Source organism: Cavia porcellus, unplaced genomic scaffold (assembly GCF_034190915.1).
Source record: "Cavia porcellus strain 051 isolate PalLab524CR breed Dunkin Hartley unplaced genomic scaffold, mCavPor4.1 scaffold_22, whole genome shotgun sequence".
In the NCBI taxonomy this organism is placed as follows: domain Eukaryota; kingdom Metazoa; phylum Chordata; class Mammalia; order Rodentia; family Caviidae; genus Cavia; species Cavia porcellus.
Window position 1 is genome coordinate 46,642,724 of NW_026947505.1, and position 18,840 is coordinate 46,661,563.

The 18,840-nt window shown below is 33.5% G+C and overlaps 2 long non-coding RNA genes across 2 annotated transcripts in view; one reads left to right on the plus strand and one right to left on the minus strand.

The window, feature by feature from the left end:
* Nucleotides 1-379: 379 nt before the first annotated feature.
* LOC134472124 (uncharacterized) lies at nt 380-10,235 on the plus strand. The gene is made up of 3 exons (XR_010041988.1): nt 380-472; nt 5,905-5,986; nt 10,101-10,235. It is a non-coding gene; the product is annotated as an uncharacterized LOC134472124 (long non-coding RNA).
* Nucleotides 8,283-18,840, minus strand: part of LOC134472123 (uncharacterized) — a 53,352-nt gene continuing 42,794 nt past the window's right edge. The window contains exon 2 of the long non-coding RNA XR_010041987.1: nt 8,283-10,257. This is a non-coding gene — a long non-coding RNA (uncharacterized LOC134472123). The remainder of the gene's footprint in view (nt 10,258-18,840) is intronic.

Sequence of the window (18,840 nt, forward strand, 5' to 3'; positions counted from 1 at the left end):
AAATATTACACACACAGTCTTTTGGCAACATTATCCATTTATGACATCAACTACTAAACATAGACCAAAGAATTAAAAAAAAATCTTTAGTTTTGGAAGTGGAAGCTCATATTGCCAGCATTTTATTTTTTTTTTCAGATAATTTTCTGGTGCTTCAAATTTAATAGATGTACATTGGACTCATTCTCTGCCATGCTTCTCCCAGTGTTTCTGTTTCAATGACCAGCAACATCTAGTTGGCTGATTAGAAAACCTCGGTAGCATCCATGAGTCCTCTGCTTCCATTATTCCCCACAAATGAACAATTTCTAAGATGCTATGTTCACAGTCTAATGCCTTCTTGTGTTTACCTCTCTCTCTATTCATCTCTACAGTCTCAGATGAAGCACCTTTAGTTGTCTGCTGAGGACTGCCTGAGATCCCAGAGCCTGTCTCCACATCCTTTCGTGTAAAGTATTACAGAGTCTATCAGGTGATCATTTCTTATACCCGATTAAAGACTTTCAAACATTTCCCACCATCTTTGTATAATTCAAACTCCTAAAACTATCATTATACCATACCTTGGATGCTCATATTTTTTTTACTTTTTGTCTTTTTAAAATTTTATGTTATTGTACATATTTGCAATACATGGAGTTTACATTCATTTTAAGGACTAGCTACATGTACACAACACATCTTGCTTTTTTTAAATTCCTCTCTCTCTCTCTACCCTCCTTCTTTTCTATATCCTCTTTCCCCATTTTCATTGCCATTATTCATTATTTTGGTTTATGTTTGTGGCATATAATGCTTATATTCATTGTGGATATTTGGCATGTACACATGACACATCATAAATCCGCTTACTCCCACTCACCCTACCCCAGCCCTCCACATTGTAGATTCTTTCCCATTTGCAAAGGATCTGTCTCCTTATGTTTTATCAATCCTTCATTTTGCTCTTTATTTACACTTTGCTTTACTTGAATAAGAAATACCATAAAGTATTGAAGTTCATGTGTCTGATTGATTTTAAATAATATTTTACAGTCATATCAATGTCCCTACAAATGTCTCAAATTTATCCTGCTTTATGGCCAAGTACTTTTCCATTATCTATAGGTACCACATTTTCTTTATTTGACTGTTGATGGACATAGACTGCTTCCAGGATTTAAGTACTATGAATTGTGCAGCTATAAACACTGGTTTGAGTGTATTGCTTATTGATGTCTATAGCTCTTTTTGTAAAAAAATGTAATGGGGAATATCTGTGTCAAATTGAATTTCTATTTTTAGGTCTTTGAGAAATCGTAGTGATTTTCCGTAATGGTGTACTAGATCACATTCCCATGAACAATGTAGGAAGGTTCCTTTTTCACCACAGCCACACCAGCATTTATTATTAATTTATTGATTATTCTCACATAAGAAGAGATTGTAGTATTTTTTTAATTTATTGTTTTACTTTAATTTGTTTCATATGTTTACTGACTATTTGTATTTCTTCTTCTGAGAAGTGTTTATGCTTTTCACTTGCCCATTTTTAATTTGGTCTTTTTTAATCTTTCAAAAATCCTTTATATATTTTAAATATTAGTTGTCTAAGGAATATCTAGCAAAAGTTTTTTCTCATTCTGTAGGTTGTCTCTTTAGTCTGATGATTCTTTGTGGTGAAGAAGCTCTTTAATTTGGTATAATTCCATTTATTGGTTTCTGCTATTATTTCCTGTGCAGTTGGGATTCTGATCAGAAGACCCTTGCTTACACTTGACATCAAGTGTTTTACCTATGTTATCTTCCAGTAGGTTCATTGTTTCTGTTTTAACAGTTAGATCTTTGATCCATTTTGATTTTACTACATGATGAAAGACATTAGGTCCAGCTTTAATCTTCTATTATCCTAATTCATTTCTTACTGAATTCATTATTAGTATGCACAAATGTTCATTTATTTTTTGGTTGATCTTGTATCCTGTCACATTGCTGAAATGTTATTAGTTCTAAGAAGTTTTGATGGATTTTTTTGGACCTTCTATACAAAATATACCATCTGAGATAATGACAGTTTGACTTCTTCCTTTCTTTCTGTGTATCCCTTCTTTTTATTTCTCTTGCTTATTATTCTGGCTAATGTTTCAAGGATTTTGTTGAAGAGACATAGTTATAGTGGGCATCCTTGTCTTGTTCCTAATTTTAGAGAGAAACCTTTTAATTTTTCTCCACTTAATACGATATACACCATTGATTTCTTATAAACAGCTTTTCAGACTCAAGTAAAGTGCTTCGTGTATCTACTTCCTTTAGGGTTTTTTTCATGAAGGGATTTGGCTTTATTGAGAGCTTTTCTGCATCTATTGACATGATTACATGGTTTTTGTTCTTCCTTCTGCTTATCTGGTATATTTCATTTAATGATTTGTGTCTGTTGAACAATCCTGGCAGCCTTAGGATGAAACCTACTTGGTCATAATATACGATCGCTAGATGGTGTGTTGCATTCTCTTTGGCCATGTGTTATTGACAAGTTTTGTATCTATGTTGATTGAAAGGATATTGGCCAGTAGTTTTCTTTTTCAGTTGGACTTTGGTTTGGTTTTGTGATCAGAGTGATGCTGGCTTCCTGAAATGAAGTTAGAAGCACTCTTCCCATTTTAATTTCATTGAAGAATTTGTGGAGTATAGGAGATATAACACCCTTAGATGTTTTATAGAATGAATACAGGAAGTCCTGGGCATTGTTTTAGCTGGTAGATTTTTAAAATTACTGCTTAAATTTCATAGCTTATTATTGGATTGTCAGAAGTCTTACATCTTTTTGCTTTATTTTTGGTAATTTGTATGCCTGTAGGGTTGTATTTCTTTAAAATTTATCAATTTTTCAAATATGTTTTTCTCCTCTGTTGTGATTTTGCCTTTTATATTTCTAATTGCATTGATAAGTCTCTCTCTCTCTCTCTCTCTTTCTCTCTCTCTGTTGATAAGTTTGGCTTTAAAATTTTTTTTTTAGCAAATAACTTCAATTTGTTTATTCTTTTTATTGTGTTCTTAGTCTCAGTTTTATTAATTTTTGCTGTGATATTTATGGTTGCTCTCCTTAATTTTGGTTTGCACATGGATTGTTGGTCAACTTTCATATTTCTTGAGGTTATTTATTTGAGCTTGCTCTATTTTTCTAATGTGAGCATTGATTGTAATAAATATCTTTTTCTGGACTGCTTTCCTTATAGGTTTTGGCATATTGTATTGGAACTGTTATTTGCCTACAGAAAATTGTTTAAATTCTTTTCTTTATTTCTTCTGTGATCCAATGGGTGGTCAAGAGGGTGTTACTAAGTTTCCTGGTGTTTCTAAATTTTGTCACTTTTTTCTCTGCTTGATTTCTAGTTTCATTGCAATATGGTCTAAAAATAAACATGGAGTGATTTCATTATTTTATATTTGTGTAAGTAGACTTTGTGGACTAGTATTTGCTCCACTTTGGAGAAACTTCTGTGTGCTACAGAGCAGAATGATACTCTATTATAATAAGGTAGAAGTGGTCTTTTAAAATCTCTTCTGATCAGTTTTAAATTAAAGTTTACTTTTTATTTCAGAAAGTTGGTATCTGTTTGACTTCAGAGACCTAGTTCTTTCATTTGTAATTTATGAACATTTTCTCTGGCTAAATGGTTTTCTTGCATTGAACAGTGTCAGATTATGCTTTTGCCTACTCTCCTAATTGGTATTTTTGGGCCATTAAGAATTATTACTGAGGAATGTTGATTAGTTTCCATCATTTTGTTTTGTGATGACTCCTTTCTTTTTCTTTTACTTATTTATTATTATTATTATTATTTTGTTTATCTATTCATCTTCTTTGGTAAATTCATTCCTTCTGGATTTTTGGCTTTGTTGACTTCATTGTGAATGTCTAGGATATTTTTAAAAATGTTTTCTAGAGTCTTGGTTTGGCAGTCATAAATTCTCTGATTTGTTTTCTTTCATGGAATGTCTTTATTTCTCTATCTACTTTGAAAGACAATTTCCCTGGATATGTTAATCTGGGTTGAAAGTTGTTTTTATGGCTAATAATAATATAGTTCAAGTTTTTCTTGCCTTTAAAGTTTGTGTTGATAAGTCTGCTGTAGTCCCAATAGGCTTACCTTACGTTTGATTCTTTTGCATTTCTCTTACAGTTTTAAAATTCTGTTTTTTTGTTGGACATTTGGCATATTAATTATAATGTGTTGTGAAGGGCTTCTCATCATGGTTAGTGTTCTCTTAAGTCTCACTTACTTTTATGTTGAATTCTTTCCTCATTCTTGGGAAGTTCTCTATTGTAATTTCTGTAAATAAATATTCCTATTCCATGTGTGCTGTCTTCTATTTTCTAACTCAAACTAGTCTTAGGTCAGTCTTCTTAGTGTTGGCTAGTGGTTGTATGTCAAATTTTTCTTGTTCTCTTATTGTTCTGGAGACTTCTCTCAGGAATTTATTGTAATTTACCATTTCATCCTTGATTTCATAAACCCTGTCTTAACACTGGTCATTTTTGTAATTTATAAATTCTATATAACTTTTTATATCCAATATTTTTGTCTTTTAGACTTTTGTGGATTTTGTATCTTTGGCGAATTTGACATTCATGTTTTGAATTGTTTTGTTCAGGTCTTCCAATTTTTTATTTGTTTCTCTTACATTTATATGGGTCATTTTGTATGAGAATTCCATGAAATTTTAGGACATGGCCTCTTTGAATTTGCCAAGTTTCTTTATCTCTTTTTTCATCAATTCATAAAGCTCTGCTGCTTGGGATTTGCTTTCACCTCTATTGGTGCTTCCTAGTTCTGTCTTGGGCATTAGAAGAACATGGGGACTTTGTTTTACTATTTTCCTGTTTGCATGTATATGTTATAAGTATGTATATATGTTTCTATATGCATACATATTTGTGTGTGCCCATATGCACGCATACTGATAGTTGAGGTCAGAGTGAGTGTGAAGAGCTTTTAGATTCTTTTTTCTGCAGTTTGTTATCAATTATATTTGTCCAGAGATATTATTCACCCTTTCTGTTCTTTGATTAAAATAATTTGGATCCTACCACTGCATGGGAGGGAGTTACTATTGGTTATAATAGCTGTCAACAGATTAAATCAAACATCATAACTACAGTTCTTTATCTATAACTTTTCTAGATTGTACTATTTTATTACAGTTGGTTAGTCTACAGTGTGGAAGGAGTATAGAAGGGAAGAAACAAGACAGTGGGTTAAAACAGATAAGAAAAGTGGTAGCCAAACCAGACAAGTGGTAGACAGGAGACATAATAATAGCTAACAACAACAAAAAATAGATCAGATTCTGGTAGAGGTCTTTTAAGATTCAAATGAAAGGCTAATGGGGAGAATGTTAAGAAGATATTTGTGGGGACAGCAGGGGGATTTAGAGGAGAGAGTGTAATTAGGGATTAAAGGATGCTGCAAGGTGTCAGGACCTGTCCGTTTATTTGTGCACCTGTAATGTGGAGAAGAGGCAGGGAGGACATGAGGCTTGGTCAAATAAGGAGTAGGGAGGGGAGTAGGCTAGAGAGAACAAATGTGAATGTGAGATAAGATGAAACTAGCCCATGAGAGTGAGATGTAGGGGAAAAAGCCTTGAAAATAGGAAGTTGAAAAGTGAGAGAAACAAGTGTGCAATAAAAGTGTTGCTACAGACACAAAAGTTAAAGAAAAAGAGTAGGTAAGAAGACGAGAAAGAAAATAGAAATTCAGTCAAAGTAAAAAACAGAGGATGAACAATAAAAACTGCAACAACAATAAAAAAAGAAAAATCACTCCAAAGGGATCCATCTCCAGCACTCTACCAAGTGAACCCACAAGCAGTTTCTCAGGTCTGTTATGTCAGGAGGCCCACACAATCCTTTTCTTGTCTTAGCTGCAGTATCCTTGGAGGTGGCCATGCATGGACTCCAGGGACTTGCCCCTCACTCTGGTGACAGAGTGGACTCCACTCATAGGTGAGTGCATGTGCGTGTTACTCAGCAGGTAAGCAAGCTTGCTTGCGCTGGTAGACTTGACAAACGTGCCTGTGACTTAGCAGGGTGGCTGCTAGATGGCTGTGCATGTGAGCTGGTGACTCAGCATTTGGCTGCATGAGCTGAGTTAGCACCAAGTAGAGTCAGTTAAGATGATGTTCACCTGTTTATCCTTTTTCTGGTCAGAGTTTGGGTAGAGATTCCCACGGTAAGTGCTGGAGAATGCAGCTTTTTGGGTGCCTGTGTTGGAAGTGGGCCGTCTGGTCCCAGCAGTGCTAGGTAGTCCCTCAGGCTACCCACAGTTGCAGGGTAAGGTGGAAGGGTGGGCCAGCAGCAGCAGTGCTGCTTCCCCTTCTCCACTGTCCTTTATTTGGTTTGATATCTATTATCCCTTGCTTTCTCTTTCTCTCTCTCCCTCCATCGCCATCTCCATCATCTCTATATGTATCTCATCTATCTCTATTTGTATGTATTATTTTTCCTATTAATTTTCTGTTTCAGGATGAAAGCCTCTCCCCATACTGCAACATACATTTTTTCCCAGTAAATCTTCTCTGAGCTTCTCTGATGTGACACCCCCTCTTGTCAACTATGTTGAAATGATTTCTTTTTCTTCCTTCCTTCCCTCTTTCTTTCTCTTTCTTTCTTTCTTTCTTTCTTTCTTTCTTTCTTTCTTTCTTTCTTTCTTTCTTTCTTTCTTTCTTTCTTCCTTTTTCTTTTTTCCTTCCTTCCTCGCTTTCTATCTAAGCTTGAGTTTCATCTTTGGCCATATTTTTGCTTGTTCTCTACCCTACATTGAAATGACAAAGGTACTAAATGCTCCATTTTCTATTTCTTTTCTGAGTTTTTCATATGTTCTTATTTATTTGCTCCACCAGCTGCAAGAGCTTTTCATTTGGAAAGACTTCTTTGATCTTCTTTTCAAATCTAGATCTGAATTTAATCTAGATTGCTTATTACTCCTTATTACCATATTATTGCTACAGTAACTGATGCATTTATTTTTTATGGATGGAAGGAAGGAAGGATATGTTAATTTCTGTCACTCTAAGATCTATTTCTTTAACCACTGGAAGGAATTGTTCCCTAATGTGTTCCCTAGATCTTGGTACCTGATAGTCAATTAATAGATATGTTTTGGAACTAACTACTCAATTGTTCAATTACAACTGTAGGAAAATTCAGTGGCTCAAAGATGATGCTTTATTTTAGAGTCACTAAACACTGGATGAGTCACTTGGAACAGCTTTCAATTGCTGGTATATGCTCAGTTCATATCCCAGATAGGAGAATAATAGAGAGGTCTTATACAATTGAACTGAGATAAAAGTAGCTACACACTGGGGGCTCTCAAGTCAACAGCAAGCACATCAGGAATTTTCTCCGTGTCTCTCCAAGGGAGGAGAGAGATTTTTCATTGCTTTTTAGAGGCATTAGGTGCCCTGTGTTCTCTGAAGCCAAGCAAATACTTGACCCCACATTCGTAATTTTTGAAAACTCTTGTGGAATTCATAACATTAGACATAATGCTCCACAAATTTGTGAGAATCAAATCAAGATTTTCGGTGGCTACAGACTGCCAAGAGGACTTGCTATTTCCATAGATTTTTTCTTTCACATGAACTTTGGGATTAGTTGTTTGTAGTTTTGCCAGGAGCAAACTATTAGACTGTGAAGTGTTGGGAGCAAACCACTGTGAACTTGCTGACCAGTCTCCATCCTGGTGCTATTGCGTGAGAAATGGAACCAGTCAAATGTGTAGCAGAGCTGGACTCTCAAATTCTACAGGACTTTTTAGAAGGTTTAAAGTGATGTTCATCCAAAATTAAGCTACAAAGGAAAGATGAGTAAGTGAAGAGCTAAAAACCACATATTTTGTGAATTAGATTTTGTGTAAGGTTTAAATATGTGAAAACATTTTGAATAATCTGGTATGAATTATGGTTTTGTTATTAAATAGCCATTTTTTAATCCTTCTGTGTAAAGTAAAAGATTTGCTTTGCTGCATTTTTTAAAAAAATTTGGAAAATATTAAAATTTGAGGGAGGCTAATCTTTTTAGCCAAATTGAAAAATTGCTCAGAATTTAAGGATACTCCATCTGAGTTCAAGCTGTGTTTCAGTTTGACAGCACTTTTTGGTTATAAACAGGATGTTTGAGACTTGCGATTTAGCAGGCCTCAAATAAGCTTGTATATACATTATAAGTGAAATGTAGAGGAAATTAGTTGAGAACAAAACTTATCTGAAAATAAAATGAACAAGGATTTTGAAAGATAGATATTAACTACTTTCAGTTAAGAGCTTTATTTTTGAGCTATGATTTGATTATCAATATTTGCTTTTTTTTCAAATTTGGAAAGTGACTGGATTTTCTCAGCCTTGCTGTTTATTCCATATTCCTGTTTTTAAGTAGAAGAAAAAAATAATTTGGCTATTTTCAAGAAATAAAACAACTGTCTGTAAATTGCATGCCATAACTTTTAACACATTATCCCATTAAATTTTTACAATTTCTCTGCACAATAGTATAATTTTCTTTACAAATGGGAGCAATGGAATTCAGATACGTGAGAAGATTAGTATAAGGGTAAGCAGCTAGTAAAGTTCTAGCCCAGTCTAGTCGCTGTTCCCTCTAATTGGAATATTCAAAATCTAGTACCCCTTTATGCTTACTCCTTCTAGAAAATTCTTACCTTTCCTACCTTATCTAATAAGTTCAATATCAAAATCTCAGTTCTTTCAAGAAGGCTTTTCTGCTTTTCTATCCACTACCAAGTGTTAGTGTTCTAAGACCTATGTGCCTGCTTCCATCAAGCATACATTGCAAATATGTGGATTCTTTCTGTAGTCACGGTCAGCATCTGCACAATCAGCTCCAATTTACAGCTGAAACTTCGTCAATTTCATATCATCAGTGACTCATGTAGCTCTATGAACCAATACTGACTTAATCAAACAATAAACTAATACCTATTACGATTTCTATAAACAATTACTCTGCTGTCTTATCTTAAAAAGGAAACCTCACTATCCAATAAAAATTCTTCTCATTCCTGCCCAAGGTAGATCGTTCACTGGGTGAGTAAAAAACAATAATGCTACTTTGATTTATTTCTTTAATCTCATTGGATTTCATCTCAGAAGGAAGCTGCACTATTTACTGTGCTACTTTTCCATATTTTTAATATGTGTCAGTACTATGGTTTAAAACCAAAAGATAGATCTGCAAGGATTCAGTATTAGTGATTTACATGGGAAAGTCTCTCTACCAAGAGAGCAAAAGGGAAAAAGTGAGACAGGGCTGAATGGGCAACCCAGTTAAGTGAAGCATTATTTGAAAGTTAATTTCTTTCACAGAGATTCTTCCTATTGTTTGGAAAGTGGTACTTCTGATCACACAGGATATCTATGGGTAGGCTTTTTGGATCAAGTAACAGAAAGGAGAGTAACTGTCCATTTTTCTCCTGCCTGTCTTGGGTCAAGATGGTGCCAGGGGAAATTAACTATTTCAGTTTGGGTCATCCAGCTTCCTTGGCAGTATCTTGAGGAGCCAGATGCATCATGTGTGGCAGCACTTTCTCAAATCTTGAAGAAACAGAGGAGGCCAGAATCTGTAGAGTACAGTAGTTATTTTCAAAAGGCTACCATGTTATCTTGTGTGGACACATTTGCTGTACTGTGGGAGAAATCCCGTAGCAGTTGACATATGGAACAGGGCAAGCTGAGAAACTGAGAGGAGATATTTGAGTCTCTTACAGATATATTTCCACCTTGTATGTACAATACATTTTACTGTTTACACTCTTTTCTGTCTTCAATCTCATAGCTTTAAAACTTCAATGCAACTGGTTCAAATGTCTGAATGCGTTCTATCAGTTAATATGCTGGCAACTCAAGTATAGTAACGGATATTTAAAACATATGTAATGCTTTCCATAAAAACCTGTATCTTTGATTTTCACCATTTTTCTTCATTGAAATGTTAATATTTATAATAATTTCCCAGCAGTGAAAACATATTCTCTGGAACAAATTACATATTCAGTAAATGTGAGAATAAAACAAATGGAGAAATTGGACTTCTTTGTTTTCAGGTTGCAGGTGCATTTGTACAGCAAATGCTAACTTTGCTGATGATGAAGTAGAAGAGGACATAGAAAAACAGTAAGCCAGCTCTAGTCTTTCAGGAACCAGTCACATTTCCACTGTCTCCTGGCAGCAACGTCTCATCACAAGTCACTGTGGCTGAACCTGCAGGTAGGATAGGAAAGCCAAAAAGAAATAAAATAAGAATTTTAAAAGGACATTGATATTTAATTTGACATCACCATATTTTTTTGATAAAAGAATCTCAGACATATTTAGCTGGTAGCTTTTGACCTTTAGTTCACTATTGACATCTTATAAAATTTCTTGATTTTACTAGGTAATTTCTGATTTCTCTTACAAAACATGAGGCAAGTTTCAAAAGGAAGTAAAGTATATTTCTTCTTTTCACATATATTTTTGAATGTTCTGTGTTTATCCTAACTTATGCATACAAATATACTTACAGCTTTTACTTCTTCTCTTTACATATATTTTTAACAAAGAATTTTTGGAGTATTATGGGAAAAAGACATCCGGCATTTGTATTTTTATGAGATTCTATGTTAGGGAATTTTGAGCTATCGATATTTCCAGAGAGGTGAATGAGATCTTCACTGTATCTATTGTTAATAATGTAATAGAGTTGTATCACTTTAACTATAGTAGATAATATAAAACATGCTTTGTTAATAAAGTAGATCTCAAAATAGCAAAGACAATTCTGCACAACAAAGGCAAGTCAGGAGCATCACAGCATCTGTGTTGAAAGTGTGATACAAATCTACTGTGATAAGGTCAACATGGAATTAGCAAAAATCAAAACAAAACAAAAAAACAGACCTGAGGATCAGTGGAATGGAATAGAAGATGCGGATACAACTCCAAATACACTCCAAATATACTTAGCATTTAATTTTTGACAAAAGGACCAACTAAGTTCACTGGAAGAAAGACAATCTTTTTAATAAATTGTGCTGGAAAAACTGGCTCTGCACATACTGAAGACTAAAACTAGATTCATATCAATCACCAAGCAATAAACTAAAGTCAAAATGGATCAAAGATCTAAATATTAAAACAGGAACACCAAGTCTACTGGAAAAGAAAGTGGATAGAAATCTTGAAGACATAGGTGTAGGGCAGAGACTTAATAACTAAAACACAGACCACATGAGGAAACACTACAAAAAATAAACAAATAAGATCTCACCTCATTAAAATTGTTTTACACAGTGAAATAAATCACCAACAGAGTAAAAATGCCCACAGAGTTGGAAAATTATAGCCAGCTGTCCTTCAGACAAAAGACTTGAACTGAAAATATAATTGAAAAAAAATCAGACCCCCCAAATTCAAAGGCCCAATTCAAAAATTGGCACCTGAAATGAATGTGCACTTCTCAGTTCAAAAAGTACAAATAGCAAATAAATATATGAAATATATGCTCTACATCATTGGTAATTTGAGAGATGCAAATTAAAAGAACATCGTGATTCTGTTTTGCCCCAGGAAAGATTGCTGTCATTAAGAAATCAACCAATAGCAAATGCTCATGGGGCTGTGGCTGAAAAGAAGCCCTTTCCCACTGTTGATGGGAGTGCAGACTGGTGCAGCCACTATGGAAATCAGCATGGAGATTTCTCAAAAAAAAACAAAAACAAAAACAAAAAAAACAAAAACAAAAAAAACTAGATTAGAGATCCTGTTCCACTCCGCTGTTCCCTTTTTAAGTATCTTCCCAGAAGAATTAAAAGCATCATATCACAGGATATATGTGTATCCACGCTTATAGCAGCACAATTTTTAATAGCTAAATCTTGGGAAAAGTCCAAATGCCAATCAGCTGAAGAATGGATTTAAAAATGTTGTCTTTTTATCCAGTGAAGGACTACTCAGTCACAAAGATGGATAAATTTGAGGATTTTATAAGTAAATGGATACAATTTTAGACCACAGTCATAGGTGAAATAAATCACTTACACATGTAAACATGATATTGTCTCCCTACTTAAGAAACTGAAAGAATAAATAAGATCCAAAATGTACAATAGATATTGTGAAATGGGAAGAAATGGTTCAAAAGGAAAGAGAAACAGGAATAGGGGAAAAGAAAAACAGGGAGGGAAAAGAAAAAAAATATATATATATACTATACAAGAAAGTTAAGATAGTTATACTACTGATTTTTCTTAGTTCATTGAGAAGAAAAAATTATGCTAATATTGTCTGGTTAATTTTTCATGCCTTTTTCTTACATTCTGAGCAACTACTTAGAATATAACAATACACATTGTATTAACCATTGTTGCTTTCCTATTAACTTGTTTTGAAATTTTGTTTCACTGTTCATTTCTCTTTAAAATCATATTTTAAAAAAGAAAGGCAATTTCATGTGTTTGCAGCACATATGTGTTCAGAAGAATTTACTATATGAGATGACGGACATGTCACTTAGCTTGATTGTGGAAATAATTTCACAATTCATGCATTATAGCAGAGCCTCACTCTTCATGTCTTGCTAGATACAATTTTTCATCAATCATGTTTCTTTAAAATAAAGCTGGAAGTAATAGGCTTTTCTTTCCAACTGTCAAAATCCACTTATTAGTAACCCAGTCTGAGGGAATAGCAATTGTTTCATATTGTTATCGAATCTCCTTCATATAGAAACAAAACTGAACTCCAAGAGTGATATTTTGCCAGCAACATATCTAATGGTCTTTTCATTTTCCTGAAGGATTAGATGTAGCTAAGGAAATTTCAGTTTCCTATCTTGGATCAGCTTCAGAAATGTGCATATTAATATGCTATAAATTGACTTATCAACTAAGGAAACAAGGGATTATTTTTTGACTGTGTTTAAAAGTTTTTTTGCTTAGATTTTAAAGGTCAGGGCATTTTTGGGTCATGCTTGTTCCAAAATGTTTCTGTGTAACTTATTCATCTCCCATTAAAATCTCATTTTCTCTACCAGTAACCTTCTAGGCTTCATCCCTCAGGAAAGTTGTATTTTGTATGAATTACTTCATTCAACTATATGTTTTCAGTGAACCATCATCAAATAATCGGGATACAAACCAATTTTAGTTTCCCCAATATAAAGAGGCCTTTGATCTCTTAATTTTTTAATTTGGTAGCAAGACATTTGATTACTTATGCAAGCCTGTTAGTAAAATTAGAAGTATAAAAGCAATAAAAAATGTTGAAAAACTGCTGTTGATCATCTGATGCTGAAATTTCAGCGTGAGTCAAGTAGTCTCATCAGAGTTAAGGATAAGGATACATGCACATGAGTGGGGATTAGAGAGGGTTTCATGAAGAGGCCGTATTTTTTCTGTGGCTTGAAGAATTGCAGCATGTAGAAAAGAATGCATAGGCATGCTAAGGAAAATTGTTTTCAACACAGGAAAATTTGTTATTAAAGCCCTCTTGTATTTATCATATTTGTGTTATTGCAACTATCTAAAAGAGCTAAATTTATAGAAAGTTTTATTTAGCTCACATTTTTGGAGATTCAAATTAAACATTGGAAACTCATCTTTTTTTGGCTCCTGGTAAGGAGGGCACCACACACAGGAAGTAAGTGTAGAAGCAACTTGTACCATCTTGAGTAGGTAGATAGAGGAAGGACCCTTTCAAGACTGTTTCCAAAGACCTGAGGTACTCCCACTAAGCCCTGCCTCTCAAATATATCTACTCAACCTCCCATTAGCAAATTCCTGGGGGCGAAGTCTTCAACATATGGACTATGGAGACCCTACCATGTTCAATCATAACAGCGCTCACATTCTCACGTCCTGTAGCGAGTGATCTCAAGATGCTCTGTGGAAGTATAGCATACTGAACTGGCAGTACTGGTTGGAAGGAGCTTGAGAAATCAACTACCCGAGAATTTTGAATGTCATTATGGTGTGTCATAACGGACTGTCTTTGAACATAACGTGCTCAGATTTTCTAGCTCGATACTCATGGACTTAAATTTATAGTTCAGACTTTGAAGAAAAACTTGGCAAGCCTTTTACAGAGAATCAAATAAAGTGAAAAATACATTTCACTGGACACACTGTTTAGGAAGCAAGTTATTCTTTGTTATCAGAAAATTCTTAGAACTGTAGCACCTTGATCAGCATTCAATAAAATTTTTGCTTATATTTTCAATTTGCCTTAAGTTGTTTTAATTGTCCTACTTTATTACTTGGGTAGCTTGAACAATTAGGATACAAGACCAATTTTAGTTTCCCTAATATAAAGAGAGTCCTTTGAGCAGAATTAAATTTATACCTACATTGCCTTTCCCACTAGAATGTCACTGTCTTGAAGCCAATGTGATATCATTTTATAAAATAAAGGCATGAAGTCTTATGTAGGTGTACAGTATGTAGATGTTTCTTGACACTTCACTGACATGGCACAGATTTGAAAGTTTTAGCCTAAGGGTTCAAATTTGATAGTTATTTCTTACATGGTAGTACATATTTCCCTATGGTGCGAAGAAGTGGCTTATATGTATTTTCTTTCTGAATTAGACATATGGGAATCTACCAAATGAAACAAATATACTTATATAAACCTTGTCTAATATCTGGTTTGAGAATGAAAATGTATTTTGTATCCTTGAATCTACAATGAAATTGTAGCCTTATTCATTCAATAATGAGTAAACATCTTTTCTTTCTTAACTTTGATTTCCAGACAAAACTATAACCATTGTACTGAATTTTAGAAGTTTATTTTCACTTCAGTATGTATTATTAGAAAGAAGAAATGGCCTCACACTCTAATATTTGTCTCTTAATTTGTTTTATATTTATTAGAACATATTTGCTTTATATTGTATTAGAACATATCTTTATTAGTAAAAATCTATAGAATAAATTTTGTAATTATAAGAAATCCACATATTGTATTATACATGTTTACTTCAACACGGACACATTGCAGCTATAAAAATGCTATAATGTGACAAATAGAAATGACTCTGGGGAAGATGAGATTTAGGATTATGAGTAAAGTGAGTCATTTCTATTTGTCACATAATAGCATTTTTTATAGCTGCAGTGTGTCCATATTGAAGGTAAGTACATAAAATGTCAAATCTGTGCATTTTGTGACTGATGATATTTTATGTACATACTTATATTCATTTGCATTGACAAAGTTTTTCTTGAAAAATAAACATTTAAATTTATTAGACATAATTAGAAATGTTTCTATCATATATATAGTATAAATTATTTATATATGGTATGAAAATAATTCAACTAATGAGATATGTGTATCCAATCATGTAGCCCTAGAAATTGAAAGCTGTTGATATTTTGAAAACGAGCTCCTGGCCTGCCCTAACTACCTTCCCGTTGGCCTCCATTGATTATCTACTTGCAACATTTTCTGTCTTTCACAAGCTTTGCTTTATAGCATTATTACACGCTTTTATAACTCTGAAAAATATTTTTAAAATCCATATGATTTCAATACCAGTGAGGTGGAAACGTTTTTTAAATGTTCTAGATTAGAATCTTGCTTTTCACAAGTAAGATTCCAGCTCATTTGGAATTGAGTTTTGTATATGGTGCGTGGTATACATTTTATTTTTCTCAACTATATAACAAGTAGTCCTAACATCATGGAACAGAAAGCTTTTGTTTGTCAGTCTCTGGAAGGCTTGACGAGTCTGCTTGATGAGGGATTTGAGAGGACAGGGCTTCGCAGCTGGAAGGGCTTCAGCTCCTCAGGGGCTTCAGCACAGCCAGCTGGGTGCTGTTGCCTTGATCTGGGTGTTCAGTGGTGCAAGCCGTCTGGAGAAGCTCCCCTCAGACTCTCTGCACAGTTAGGACAGAGACGTCATCACTTTTCCTTTGGTAGATTTACCGGTTCATTAGAAACTTAAGGGCTCCTGATGCAAGAAATTTGAGGACGAGGGGCTGGAGGTTTAGCTCAGCGGCGTAAGCGCCTGCCTTGCAAGCAGGCGGTCGTGAGTTCGATCCCCGGTACCGATAAAAAGGAAAAAGACAAAAAAAAAAAAAAAAAAAAAAAGAAATTTGAGGACGTTCTTCTCATCTACATTCAGGGCAGCCAACACTTCTTGTATTATAAATGTTTCCTTCCAGGTTGTAACAAATTTCATCTTGCATTTCTCCTACTTTTTGCACATTTTAAAATGGTTTTTAAATTTTTCATTATTATTAGGTGCATATAAGTATAGAATGGTTGTATTTTCTTTGTTTGATTTAAATATAATTACCACTTTATTTTGCTTAGAATTTACTTTTTTCTCTCTGAATATGTATCTTCAAGTATATCTCTTCAATTTAGATTCATTAAAATAATCTAGACAATTATTAAGGTCTAATGGCACATTTAATTTATTTACACTCATGGTTCAGATTAAATTTGTTTTTATTTATAATATTTGAAGTTTTCTTTTTCTCTATTTTTCTTTTTGTTTAAATCCTTTATTGTCTTTTAAAAATAGATTTAAATATTTTTCTTATTCTATGAGTATGGAAGGAATATCATTTTTTCTGATTTCAACATTCTTCAAAATTGCTTTTAATGGCATTCTCTTAGGTTAAATGCTCTCAAAATTCCCTTAAATAATCATTGTTTAAAAGTATGCTCTTGTTAGAATCCAGTTGTTCTTCTCAAAATTATGGATTAGGATGTATAAAATCATTTTTTCCCCCAAAACAACTAAAAAAGCCAGAGAAAATGTGAAATATCTGTTTAAGGGCATTGGAGAATCATGAAATAGTTAAATTCTGAATGGTCAAGAGTCTGAAGAGAAGGGAATTAGTCCAGTTTAGCTAAACATTATTCACCATTTTTCTTCTCAAAATATTTAAAGATTCTTAAAGATGGTCTTTTATTTTCCTCTTTATTTATAGTCTGAATTTCTCATATAAGAGAAACTATTCCGTATTTAACTTTGTGTGTGTGATTTATTTCACTTACTATTATATTTCTAAGGTTCGTGCATTTTCCCACAAATGACTCCAAATTATAATTATAGTAGTTGATATCTTTGTGAATCTTAGTGACCTTATATTGGGTTGAATTATCATACTATCCAGAAATTAGTTTTTTGCAGAAGTAAATAGTTTGGATGAAGTCATGCTGGACAAGAGTGGGCCATAAATACTTATGAATGGTGTCTTTTTGAAAAATAGGAAACATTCAGAAGGAGGATATTACGAGAAACACATGAGGAGAATGCTTAGATAAAGAGAAACTAGATACATCAACATACCAAAGGACACCAAACTTTGCCAAAGCTGGGAGAGGAACAAAACTGATGCTTCCTAAGAGCCTCCAGGGATACATAGCATTGTGGATGCCTTGATTTCAGTCTTCTATTCTTAAAAAGTCTAAAGAAGGAATTTATTTTAAGTCACCAAATTGGTAGTACTTCATTATAGTAGCCAACGAAGATATAACAACATAATCTGTAAGATGAGTAATGTCTACCTATTCCAAGAGATAATATGAGGATTAAATAATACAATGTGTTTAAAATTTTGCCTTCTTTGTTCAAGGTAAATAAGAGCTTGATGAGCATTACCTTTTGAATTTGATTTTCAAATATATCTATGAAAGTCTTCCATTTTTTCTTCATAGCGTACATGTGTACACATATACACAATACATCCATATGCAAATCTCTGATTGTACATCTTATGCATGCCACTAACACAAATTGTCCTTTATTTAGACCTCAGTCAAGGCATCCAGGTATTAGCCAGTAGGGTTTTCATACAGTTTTTGAAATTATGTTTATCTGAAAGCTTCCCAGTTTTAAACCAAATTTCATAAAATGGAGCATTAAGGTTTTACCTTTAAATAGGTAAAGGGAAAAAGTTCTAATAATGTCTTCTGGGCTATTTTGCATTACCTAAACAAACAAACAAACAAACAAATCAAAAAGATCTCATCATACATTTTTTTCAGGAAATAAAAAAAGAATGAGCACTCCAGCGATTTGCACTGTGGACTGCTCATTTAGAACCAGACAAAGAAACAATCTCACTGTGTCTCATGAGTTTAATCACAAATTTAGCTTGGGTATTTGAGCCAAAATGGAAAGAAAGGGATGGAATACTATGAGAAAAGTTAAATTTAGTCTCCTGAGCTCTAAGATATTAAAGTTCTTCTGAACAGAAAATAAAAGCACGCTTTGAAATAATGTCTATCATAAATATAGAGAATGAATGGATATTAGGACTGAATGACACTATTTTTAGAAAGTGGCTTTTTCATCCTGCTGTCTCACTGTGGATTTTAGTTGGCAAAGCATAAAGAAAATCCTGTGTGCTGTCAAGTGGCATAGGAAATTCTAAATATTCTACCTATTTGTGTATTGATACTTTGAGGATAATTTTACTTTTAATATTTGAGTAAAAATAACAATATCATATTAATTTGCTTAAATTTGTATTGAAATCAAGTAGTAAAAGCATGAGAAAAAAATTTTTAGTAATGTGCTTTATATTACAAGGAGATATATTTTCGCTTATTTATTTATTTTCATTTAAAGAGAAAAAAGAAAGGACATAAAAAACAAAGCAGTAAAAGGGTACTAGTAATACAAAATTTCAAGAAAAAAAATATACAGTAAGAAATCACTAGTTAATAGGTTACATATTGTCTTCTTAGAAACAGGTGTCCAAATTATAAAATTAAAGCATGTAAAGTGGACATTCATACAGTGATATTGGAGACAGTTCTGTTCAATGATCCAAGAAAAAC